This window comes from Tursiops truncatus, chromosome 15 (genome assembly GCF_011762595.2).
Source record: "Tursiops truncatus isolate mTurTru1 chromosome 15, mTurTru1.mat.Y, whole genome shotgun sequence".
Taxonomy (NCBI): Eukaryota; Metazoa; Chordata; class Mammalia; order Artiodactyla; family Delphinidae; genus Tursiops; species Tursiops truncatus.
Genome location: NC_047048.1, coordinates 1,968,307 through 1,981,031, shown reverse-complemented (window position 1 = coordinate 1,981,031; position 12,725 = coordinate 1,968,307). Strand labels below are relative to the sequence as shown.

The 12,725-nt window shown below is 41.1% G+C and overlaps 1 protein-coding gene across 1 annotated transcript in view; it reads left to right on the top strand.

Annotated features, from left to right (window-relative positions):
• GNA12 (G protein subunit alpha 12) overlaps window positions 1-12,725 on the top strand; it is a 113,043-nt gene that overhangs the window by 37,187 nt on the left and 63,131 nt on the right. The gene's annotated exons all lie outside the window — the stretch shown is intronic.

The following is a 12,725-nucleotide window of genomic DNA, read 5'->3' as shown; positions in this document are numbered from 1 at the left end:
CCGAAATCCAGTATGTATTTATAACGCATCTGAATTCAGACTGGCCACCTTCCACTGCTCACCAGACACAGGTGGCTGGGGGCCTCCCTGTTGGACAGAGCGGCCACAGGCTCTTCTATTCTGTGCCAAGATAATGTATATGAGGTTTTTTACTGTTTGGAAATCAAAGTAGAATCTGAACTTGCTGAATTTCCTCTGATTTAACCAGGCGTGCAACATATATCCCATAGTTCTAGATTTAATTACTGCTTTAAAAACAAAAATTCTGGAGAATAACAGAAACACTGCGTCCATGGAAGGTCAATTCAGATGGTTCTAGCCTCAGTGCCTGCTGTCAACTGTGTGAAAAACAGCGAATAGGGCAACTTCCACCTCCTGCCTCTTTCTTTGCTCCCTGATCTCCCCAGCCACACCCGTAGAGGAAGAGAATATAGATGAAAGAACACTAGCCTGAGCCTGAATCACCCTCAGTGGCTGGGTGATTGAGCTTCCATTTTCTACTCTGTAAAATGGGCACAATACTACATACCTCTCATGGTCACAAAGATGAAGTGAGCTAATACACACGCATACCCCCATCCATGTATATCTTTCCGTATATCAGCATATCTGTCTAAACTGAAATGGGAATTCAATGAAGCACTTACCTTTACTATTTACAGTTTATTCAGATATTTACCACTGTATTTTATTTTTTTAATTCTTGCTAAATTATTTCACAATGTGAGTCCCAACTTGAATTTTGAAAACCCTGAACTAGCACATTAAGCTGTGTTATCTGTTTGTAGCGTTTGCAGGAATCTTTTCCCCTTGGAATGATAGTTAGTATTTACTTATTCTCAAGTTTCTTTAATATTTTCTGTACATAACAGGAAGGCTTCACTTCCCCTCGTACCACAGTTTGTCTTTATAACGTTTAGTGAATCATTTAGTCAGGCAGCTTCCAGTGCTCACGCACCTGGAAGAGTGGATGAGAGACAGGTTGGTTGGTTTGCGGCGCCAGGAGATGACTTCACAAGGCTCCAGTCAGCTGGCTCTTGAGTTCTGAAATTGAGTGTGGATTTTCACATTCCAGTTTAGGAGATCTGAGGAATTCTGAACTGATGCGGAATTCCTTTCTTTTTTTTTTAAACTTCTAGGAGAACCAACCTTTTCTAGGCAGCAAAAAAGAGCTAATGGTGCTTCTCCGGGCACTTCCTACACCTAGAATTTTTCTTGCACTTCCATCTATTTCCTGAAAATTTTGCCTTGGATTTCCCATTGTCCCGTTAAATTTAATTTGTCATAAACTCACCCAAATCTCACCCCTCCCGAGCCATCCCGTGCTCTCCGCTTTTACATCTCCCTGTGCGTCACCTCCGTAGGCGAGAGGCTCAGCGTGCCTGCTGAGCGCCCTCCCCACCTGCAGTTGCTCCTTCCCTGATCTCGTTCTGCTCCTTCCCAGAGCCCTGATTGCTCCCTGCTTCTTACAGAGGAAATTCCAGACTTCTTAGCTTGTCACAGTCTGGCTTTAACCTGCTCCTCTCACTGATGTGACGTTTCTGACTGTCCCAAGACCTTTCATCTACCCCAGATGGTGGTGTTGTCCTCTGGCCTGTGCTTTCAATGCTCTGCCCACTCCTGTGATAGCATTGGAAGCTCGGAGCAGGCGCCATACCGAGCACCTCTTTGGCCTTTCCCCCGTTGCCTGGCACTTTTCTTTGCCAGACAGCCTTCAGTCTGGCTGCAGGGAGACCTCTGTAGGTGGCTTTCCTGGAGAGGGGGCGTGGTGAGGGACAGTCTGTTCTATGAGAGCAATGCATTTGTTCCCAAAGCTCACAGGAGGAAGAGGTGTAGTGGGGACAGGACCCTGGCCCGGGAGGCCGTCCAGCTCTGTGTCATAGAAATGATGGCGCTCTGGTGACTGGGTTGCTGCTTGCCACATCCCCTTCCTCGCTTTTTCTCCGACCTCTAAATTAGAAGGTAGCCTCCACTCCAGCCTCAGAGAGAAACTGAGAGGAGCCGTCTGCCCTTGCTTGCTGGACTCATTAACTTAAAGAAATGTATCCTGTTTACATTTCTGGCAGCATTTCTTTTATTTGGATGCTGGCCAAAGGCAAACAACTCAGCCTAGTGGGTTTAAAAAACAACAAAAACAGAGCTTTCCAAGTACATATGCTGTTATCTAATTGGGTGAACATGCAAAACCTTAACATTTTCTTCATGTAACTTTCATTCTGTAGAGAAAGCTCATTTGATCTACTAGCGTTTTACATCTTTCTTAGCTTTAGTATTTATTGTGGGAAGAGTTTAGTAAGGAATGACTAATCTGAAAAGATTTGGTTTGATTGGGGCTAAACTAACAAAATCTATTTTGAAACGAGTTAACAGGATTTGCAGTTTTTGGTCTTCATCCAGTAAAACCGCACACACACACACACACACACACACACACACACACACACACACACACACACACACACACACACACACACTAATCTACATCCCCAGCAGACAGGGAAGCTATTCTTTGACTAAAAGTTTAAATTGCTGGATTTATAAGTTGTCTTAAAAATGTGTTCTTTGAGCAGAAGCAAGAACTACAATTCTGCCACCTGTGGAAGGAAAACCACCTTCACAGAAAGATAGACAAAATGAAAAGGCAGAGGACTTTGTACCAGATGAAGGAACAAGGTAAAACCCCAGAAAAACAACTAAATGAAGTGGAGATAGGCAACCTTCCAGAAAAAGAATTCATAATAATGATAGTGAAGATGATCCAGCACCTCGGAAAAAGAATGGAGGCAAAGATGGAGAAGATGCAAGAAATGATTAACAAAAACGTAGAAGAATTAAAGAACAAACAAACAGAGATGAACAGTACAATAACTGAAACGAAAAATACACTAGAAGGGGGGCTTCCCCAGTGGCCCAGTGGTTGAGAGTCCACCTGCCAATGCAGGGGACACAAGTTCATGCCCCAGTCTGGGAAGATCCCACATGCCATGGAGTGGCTAGGCCCCTGAGCCATGGCCGCTGAGCCTGCGTGTCCGGAGCCTGTGCTCCACAACGGGAGAGGACACAATAGTGAGAGGCCTGCGTACCGCAAAAAAAACACAAAAAAACACTAGAAGGAATCAGTAGCAGAATAACTGAGGCAGAAGAACAGATAAGTGACCTGGAAGACAGAATGGTGGAATTCACTGCCACGGAACACAATAAAGAAAAAGAATGAAAAAAAATGAAGACGGCTTAAGAGACCTTCGGGACAACATTAAACACAACAGCATTCGCATTATAGAAGTCCCAGAAGGAGAAGAGAGAAAGGACCTGAGAAAATATTTGAAGAGATTATAGTCGAAAACTTCCCTAACATGGGAAACGAAATAGCCACCCAAGTCCAGGAAGCGCAAAGAGTCCCAGACAGGAGAAACCCAAGGAGAAACACGCGGAGACACATAGTAATCAAATTGACAAAAATGAAAGACAAAGAAAAATTATTGAAAGCGACAAGGGAAAAATGACAACATACAAGGGAACTCCCATAAGGTTAATAGCAGATTTCTCTGCAGAAACTACAAGCCAGAAGGGACTGGCACGATATATTTAAAGTGATGCAAGAGAAGAACGTACAACCAAGATTACTCTAGCCAGCAAGGATCTCATCCAGATTCGACGGAGAAATCAAAAGATTTACAGACAAGCAAAAGCTAAGAGAATTCAGCATCACCAAACCAGCTCTACAATAAATGCTAAAGGAACTTCTCTAAGTGGGAAACACAAGAGGAGAAAAGGACCTACAAAAACAAACGCATAACAATTAAGAAAATGGTAATAGGAACATAAATATTAATAATTACCTTAAACGTGAATGGATTAAATGCTCCAACCAAAAGACACAGGCTTGCTGAATGGATACAAAAACAAGACCCATATGCTGTCTACAAGAGACCCACTTCAGACCTAGGGACACATACAGACTGAAAGTGAGGGGATGGAAAAAAATACTCCATGCACACGGAAATCAAAAGGAAGCTGGAGTAGCAATACTCATATCAGATAAAATAGACTTTAAAATAAAGAATGTTACAAGAGACAAGGAAGGACACTACATAATGATCAAGGGATCAATCCAAGAAGAAGATATAACAATTATAAACATATATGCACTCAACATAGGAGCACATCAACACATAAGGCAACTGCTAACAGCTATGAAAGAGGAAATCAACAGTAACACAATAATAGTGGGGGACTTTAGCACCTCACTTACACTAATGGACAGATCATCCAGACAGAAAATTAATAAGGAAACACAAGCTTTAAATGACACAACAGACCAGATAGATTTAATTGATATTTATAGGACATTCCATCCCAAAACAGCAGATTACACTTTCCTCTCAAGTGCACATGGAACATTCTCCAGGATAGATCACATCTTTGGTCGCAAATCAAGCCTTGGTAAATTTAAGAAAATTGAAATCATATCAAGCATCTCTTCCAACCACAATGCTATGAGATTAGAAATCAATTACAGGGAAAAAACCGTAAAAAACACAAACACATGGAGACTAAACAATGTGTTACTAAATAACCAAGAGATCACTAAATAAATCAAAGAGGAAATCAAAAATTACCTGAGACAAATGACAATGAAAACACGACGATCCAAAACCTATGGGATGCAGCAAAAGCAGTTCTAAGAGGGAAGTTTACAGCAATACAAGCCTACCTCAAGAAACAAGAAAAATCTCAAATAATCTAACCTTACACCTAAAGAAACTAGAGAAAGAAGAACAAAAAAACCCTAAAGTTAGTAGAAGAAAAGAAATAATAAAGATCAGAGCAGAAATAGATGAAAGAGAAACAAAGAAAACAATAGCAAAGATCAATAAAACTAAAAGCTGGTTCTTTGAGAAGATAAACAAAATTGATAAACATGTAGCCAGACTCATCAAGAAAAAGAGGGAGGGGCTTCCCTGGTGGTGCAGTGGTTGAGAGTCCGCCTGCCGATGCGGGGGATACGGGTTTGTGCCCCGGTACAGGAAGATCCAACATGCCGCGGAGCGGCTGGGCCCGTGACCCGTGGCTCCTGGGCCTGCGCATCCAGAGCCTGTTCTCTGCAATGGGAGAGGCCACAGCGGTGAGAGGCCCGTGTACCGCAAAAAAAAAAAAAAAGAAAAAGAGGGAGAGGACTCAAATCAATAAAATTAGAAATGAAAAGGAGAAGTTACAACGGACACCGCAGAAATACAAAGCATCATGAGAGATTACTACAAGCAACTATATGTCAATAAAATGGACAACCTGGAAGAAACGGACAAGTTCTTAGAAAGGTATAACCTTCCAAGACTGAACCACGAAGAAATAGAAAATATGAACAGACCAATCACAAATAATAAAATTGAAACGGTGATTAAAAATCTTCCAACAGGGCTTCCCTGGTGGCACAGTGGTTGAGAGTCCGCTTGCCGATGCGGGGGACGCAGGTTCGTGCCCTGGCCCAGGAAGATCCCACATGGCATGGAGCGGCTGGGCCCATGAGCCATGGCCGCTGAGCCTGCGCGTCCGGAGCCTGTGCTCCGCAACAGGAGAGGCCACGACAGTGAGAGGCCCGTGTACTGCAAAAAAAAAAAAAAAAAACTTCCAACAAACAGAAGTCCAGGACCAGATGGCTTCACAGGTGAATTCTATCAAACATTTAGAGAAGAGCTAACACCCATGCTTCTCACTCTTCCAAAAAATTGCAGAGGAAGGAACACTCCCAAACTCATTCTGTGAGATCACTATTGCCCTGATACCAAAACCAGACAAAGATACTACAAAAAATGAAAAATACAGACCAATATCACTGATGAATATAGATGCAAAAATCCTCAACAAAATACTAGCAAACAGAATCCACCAACACATTAAAAAGATCATACACCATGATGAAGTGGGATTTATCCCAGGGATGCAAGGATTCTTACTATATATACGCGAATCAATCAATGTGATACACCATATTAACAAATTGAAGAATAAAAACCATATGATCATCTCAATAGATGCAGAAACAGATTTTGACAAAATTCAACACCTATTTATGATAAAAACTCTCCAGAAAGTGGGCATAGAGGGAACCTACCTCAACATAATAAAGGCCACATACGACAAACCCACAGCAAACATCATTCTCAATGGTGAAAAACTGAAAGCATTTCCTCTAAGATCAGGAACAAGACAAGGATGTCCACTCTCGCCACTATTATTCAACATAGTTTTGGAAGTCCTAGCCACAGCAATCAGAGAAGAAAAAGAAATAAAAGGAATACAAATTGGAAAAGAAGAAGTAAAAATGTCACTGTTTGCAGATGACATGATACTATACGTAGAGAATCCTAAAGATGCCACCAGAAAACTACTAGATCTAATCAATGAATTTGGTAAAGTTGCAGGATACAAAATTAATGCACAGAAATCTCTTGCATCCTATACACTAACAACGAAAGATCAGAAAGAGAAGTTAAGGAAACAATCCCATTCACCACTGCAACAAAAAGAATAAAATACCTAGGAATAAACCTAGCTAAGGAGGTAAAAGACTTGTACTCATAAAACTATAAGACACTGATGAAAGAAATCAAAGATGACACAAACAGATGGAGAGATATACCATGTTCTTGGATTGGAATAATCAATATTGTGAAAATGTCTATACTACCCAAAGCAATCTACAGATTCAGTGCAATCCCTATCAAATTACCAGTGGCATTTTTTACAGGATTAGAACAAAAAAATCTTAAACTTTGTATGGAGACACAAAAGACCCCGAATAGCCAAAGCAGTCTTGAGGGGAGAAAAATGGAGCTGGAGGAATCAGACTCCCTGACTTCAGACTATATTACAAACCTACAGTAATCAAGACAGTATGGTACTGGCACAAAAACAGAAATATAGATCAATGGAACAGGATAGAAAGCCCAGAGATATACCCACGCACCTATGGTCAACTAATCTATGACAGAGGAGGCAAGGATATACAATGGAGAAAAGACGGTCTCTTCAATAAGTGGTGCTGGGAAAACTGAACAGCTACATGTAAAAGAATGAAATTAGAACACTCCCTAACACCATACACAAAAATAAACTCAAAATGGATTAGAGACCTAAATGTAAGACCAGACACTATAAAATCTTAGAGGAAAACATAGGAAGAACACTCTTTGACATAAACCACAGCAAGATCTTTTTTGATCCACCTCCTAGAGCAATGGAAATAAAAACAAAAATAAATGGGACCTAATGAAACTTAAAAGTTTTTGCAAAGCAAAGGAAACTACAAACAAGACGAAAGGACAACCCTCAGAATGGGAGGAAGTATTTGCAAACAAATCAATGGACAAAGGATTAATCTGCAAAATAAACAGCTCATGCAGCTCAATATTGAAAAAACAAACAACCCAATCAAAAAATGGGCAGAAGACCTAAATAGACATTTCTCCGAAGAAGACATACAGATGGCCAAGAAGCACATGAAAAGCTGCTCAACATCACTAATTATTAGAGAAATGCAAATCAAAACTACAATGAGGTATCACCTCACACCAGTTAGAATGGGCATCATCAGAAAATCTACAAACAACAAATGCTGGAGAGGGTGTGGAGATAAGGGAACCCTCTTGCGCTGTTGGTGGGAATGTAAATTGATACAGCCACCATGGAGAACAGTATGGACGTTCCTTAAAAAACTAAACATAGAATTACCATATGACCCAGCAATCCCACTACTGGGCATATACCCAGAGAAAACCGTAATTCAAAAAGACACGTGCACCCCAATGTTCATTGCAGCACTATTTACAATAGCCAGGTCATGGCAGCAGCCTAAATGCCCATCAATAGATGAATGGATTAAGAAGATGTGGTACATATATACAATGGAATATTACTCAGCCATAAAAAGGAACGAAATTGGGTCATTTGTAGAGACGTGGATGCATCTGGAGACTGTCATACAGAGTGAAGTAAGTCAGAAGGAGAAAAACAAATATCGTATATTAACGCATATATGTAGAACCTAGAAAAATAGTATAGATGAACCAGTTTGCAGGGCAGAAATAGAGACACAGATGTAGAGAACATATGTATGGACACCAAGAGGGGAAAGTGGCGGTGGGGTGGAGGTGGTGGGATGAATTGGGAGATTGGGGTTAACATATATACACTAATATGTATAAAATAGATATCTAATAAGAACCTACTGTATAAAAAAATAAATAAACTAAAATTCAAAAAAATGTGTTCTTTGAACAGTCTAAAGTGTTACATAGTATTGAGATGAAGTCATCAATCTGCTTAATACTTTAACTGTTTATATTTGGGCAACTGAATAAAAGTGCATGGTTATTGAAAAAATTAATACTTCAGTAACACTGTTACTGAAAGAAGGGCTTTTTAAATAGCCATTACTGAGACTTCAGTAAATTGTTTTCTGCCTTAGTTTTTTCTTTTGTGAGTATATATGGATTTTAGAATTGTCCTGGCCTTTGTGTTTTAGGAAGTTGGTTTTTTATTGAAAAAGGATGGGGCAAGATGTTTTATTATTCTGTTATGCCTGCTGTATTAGTATTTTTTAAGACTTAGCAACTCTATATCATGATGGGGATATATATAACTATCATTTCTGCAAAATACAGTGAATGTAACATTTCCAAAGACCTTAAGCTCCCGCTGAAAAGGAGGAAAAAGCGGACTCAGATTTTAAGCAGATGTCCCAGAGTAGAAAAGTTCCGTAGAGCTCAGCTTTGAGATTCAGAACAAAGTTAACAGAGAGTAGTTTTTGGCTAGAATAATTTAAAATAAGGGCAAAAGAGAGATCTTTTTTTCTTGATGCCCTTTCCGTCCAAATGAAGTGAGTAAGATATAGAAAATGGACGATAGCTCACTGGTAGAATTCAAAGTTGGTCAGCAGTTTTGCCAATTTCCCTGAATTTCTAAAAAGGAGAAATAAGGAGCCTTTTCTTCGTGTTTGGGTGAAGTTAATCTGGACCAGTTCCAGCTTGCCTGGGTGGCAGTGTGCAGTGGGAACACAGGCTGCTTTTGGATACACCGGGCTTTTTTAAGCCAAACCTATGTTCACCCCAGTAATTAGGGCAGGCCTGGTCTGTGCAGCATTGAAAGCAGTCTTGGTAAACGACGGCTCAGGCTTCTAAAGGCCTGTTTGGTTCCCTGCCTTTGCCTCCAACATCAATTCCCGAGGGAGTAGAGACTCGCTTTAACCCATGAGTGAGGCTGTGTGTGCTCCTTGGGAAGTAAACTTTTTAACTCATAAACAGAGCACTGGAAAGATAGCTCTTGTGTCAAGTCGGAGGTGCTGCATTTGAGTCGTGCGGGCAGAGCCATCATGAATGGTAGGTGTGTTGGCTGCCTGACTCGGGGGCAGGTGGGGCTGAAGTCCTGACCCAGCTCCTTGCCGAGCCTGCGGGAACCTTCCTGTGATTCACACAAAGGTGCTGTGACCCTTTGCCTAGAAGCTCACCAGAGAAATCGCTTCTCCTTTCTCTGTGCTCGGATGCTTGCTGTTGCGCGTAATGTGGAGAATGTGAAGCATCTTTGTCTCCATGGTTCTGGAACATTTTAACTATTGTCCTCTGGGGCGGTGGGGGAGTCGGGGTGATGTCGCCAGAGAGAGTGCAGGAATGGGTGGAGGAGGGGACAGGGAGGAAGGAGAGCTGAGGATTGATTTGAGTCCTGTTTCCCTTCTGGGTCGGTTCTGATGCACTGTTGCCACTTGTTGAAATTATTCGGCACTTAGGGTTTTCTGAGCCTCACCTCTTCCTACCAGTCTCTCTTCCTTTGGCCTCTAGTAATCTTCCCTTTCCACACCATGTCATTGGAACATATATCGCTGTAATTGCTAGTTAACTTTTTTTTTACTTTTATTTTGAAATAATTATAGGTTCACAGGAAATTTCCCCTAGTGGTTACATTTTATGTATCCATAGTGCAATATCAAAACCAGGAGACTGACATTGGTACAATGTATGCGTGGGATTCTGAGACTAACTATCACCTGCGTAGTTTTGTGTAACCAGCGCTGCTTATCAAGATACAGAACTGCCCCGTCACCACAGAGATCCCCCTCCCCTCTCTAGTCACACTCACCCTCTTTCCTCTACCAGCCCTAATCCCTAGCAGCCACTAATTTTGTTTTCCATCCCTGTGATTTTTTCACTTCAAGAATATTATATAAATGGAATCACATAGTATGTGACCTTTGAGAGCCATCTAAGTTGTGTGCCTTAGTAGTTCGTTCCTTTTCATTGCTGAATAGTATTCCATGGTGCAGAGGTACCACAGTCGAACCATTTGTTTTATTGAAGTACATCTGGGTTGTTTCTCGTTTGTGGCCATTGTGAATAAAGCTGCTGTGAACATTCCTGCACAGGTTTTTGTGTGGACATAAATTTTCATTCCTCTGGGATAAATGCCCAGGAGTGAGGTTGCTGGGTTGTATGTTAAGCGTATGTTGAATTTTTTTAAGAAACTGAAAAACGATTTTCTAGAGTGGTTGTCCCATTTTACATGTGCACCAGCAGTGTGTTAGAGATCACAGATCTCTGCACTTGTTGTCACTGCTTTTTGTTTTAGCTGTTTTAATAGACGTGTAGTGATGTCTCATCACAGTCTTAGTGTGCTTTTCCCCGATGGCCGGTGAACTTGGACATCCTGTTTTTCATCTGCTTACTTGCTGTGTGTGTGCTCTCTGGTGAAACAACTCTTCATGCCTTTGTCCACTTTCCAACTGGATTGTTTGTTTAACTATTGAGTTTTGAGCATTCTTTGTATATTCTAAATATGAGTCCTTTGTCAGATATGTGGTTGGCAGATATTTTCTACCAGTCACTAGCTTGTTTTTTCATTTTATTAAGAGAGTCTTTTGCAAAGCAAAAGCTTTAATTTTGATGTAGTCCAGTTTATCGATATTTTCCTTTTATGAACCATGCATTTTGTGTCATGTCTAAGGACTGTTCGCCAAGTTGTAGGTCCTGAAGTTTTCCTCCTATGCTGTAGTTTTACGTTTTGAGTCAATTTTGTATAAGGTGTGAGGTTTAGGCCAAGGTTTTGGTTTTTTTCTTTTCCTTTGCTTATGGATATCCAATTCCTCCAACATCATTTATTGAAAAGGCTACTCTTTATTTAATTGCTTTTGGGTCTTCAAAACAATCAATTGACCATACTTATGTGGGACCATCTCTGGGTTTTCTGTTATGTTCCATTGATCTATGTGTCTAGTCCTTCACCAATACTTCATAGTCTTGCTCACTGTAGCTATGTAATAAATCTGGAAATTGGATTCCTCCCCCTTAATTTTTCTTTTTCACAATTGTTTTAGTTAATCCAGTGCCTTTCCATATAAATTTTAGAATAGTTATATCTATATCTATATCCATAAAAGATTTTGCTGGGATTTTATAGAAATTGTTAGGCCTGTATATCAATTTGGAGGGAATTGACATCATTATTATGTTGACGCTTCCAATCCATGAACATGGTATGTCCCTCCATTTATTAGATCTTTGAATTCTTTCATCAACACATTTCTTTCATCAACACATTTTATAGTTTTCAGCATACACATCCTGTACATGTTTTGTTAGATTTATACCTAAGTGTTTCATTTTTGTGTGATTATTAATAGTATTGCATTTTAAATTTCAATTTTCATATGTTAATTGCTAGTATATAGAAAGCCAGGTGACTTTTGTAGGTTGATTTTTATATCCTATATCCTTGCTGAATTAACTTGAATTCTAGGAGTTTCTTTGGTATATTCCTTTGGATTTTCTACGTAGACCATCATTTCATCTGTAAATAGGCTTAGTTTTATTTATTTTCTCTCTAATCCATGTACCTTATATTTCCTTCCTTCACCTTACCACACTGGCTAGAACCATGCAGAATAGCAGTGATAAAAGTGGGCATCCTTGTCTTGTTCTCATTCTTAGAGGGAAGCATTCAGTCTTTCACCATTGATTTTGATGTTAGCTGAGAGGTTTTGCCCGTGTTCTTTATGAAGTTAAAGAAGTTCTCTATTCCTAGTTTTCTGGGAGTTTTTATTATTAGTGGGTGTTGATTTTTTAATTTATTTATTTATTTTTTGCGGTACGCGGGCCTCTCACTGTTGTGGCCTCTCCCGTTGCGTAGCACAGGCTCCGGACGCGCAGGCTCAGCGGCCATGGCTCACGGGCACAGCCGCTCCGCGGCATGTGGGCTATTCCCGGACCGGGGCACAAAACCGTGTCCCCTGCATCTGCAGGCGGACTCTTAACCACTGCGCCACCAGGGAAGCCCAATGGGTGTTAATTTTTTTAATCCACATATCTGTCTCCCTAGCCAGATTCTGAGCGTCCAGCGCTCGGACATTGCTTCATAAGCATTTTCTTTTCCCACAGTGCCTATCTCAGGGCTTCGCCCCAGGGAAGCATTAAACAAGTTTGTGGATCAGAAGGACAGGCCATGGCCACCAGTGGCAGATGGGCATATGGACCCTGAGGAGGGCGCTCACAGGAACATCTCTAACCAGGCAGTCCAGGTCCCTGGGTCTGGAGGGGAGACTGTAGCTAGCTTCTGGTCACCGTTACCACTCACCTTGGTGGTTCAAGGCAGGTGCTACGGCGGAGGCAGGCAGCACGGACTCGTCTCCTTTGCCCTGGTTTGGGGTAAACCGTCGAGCTGCACACTGTCAGTGGGCGGTT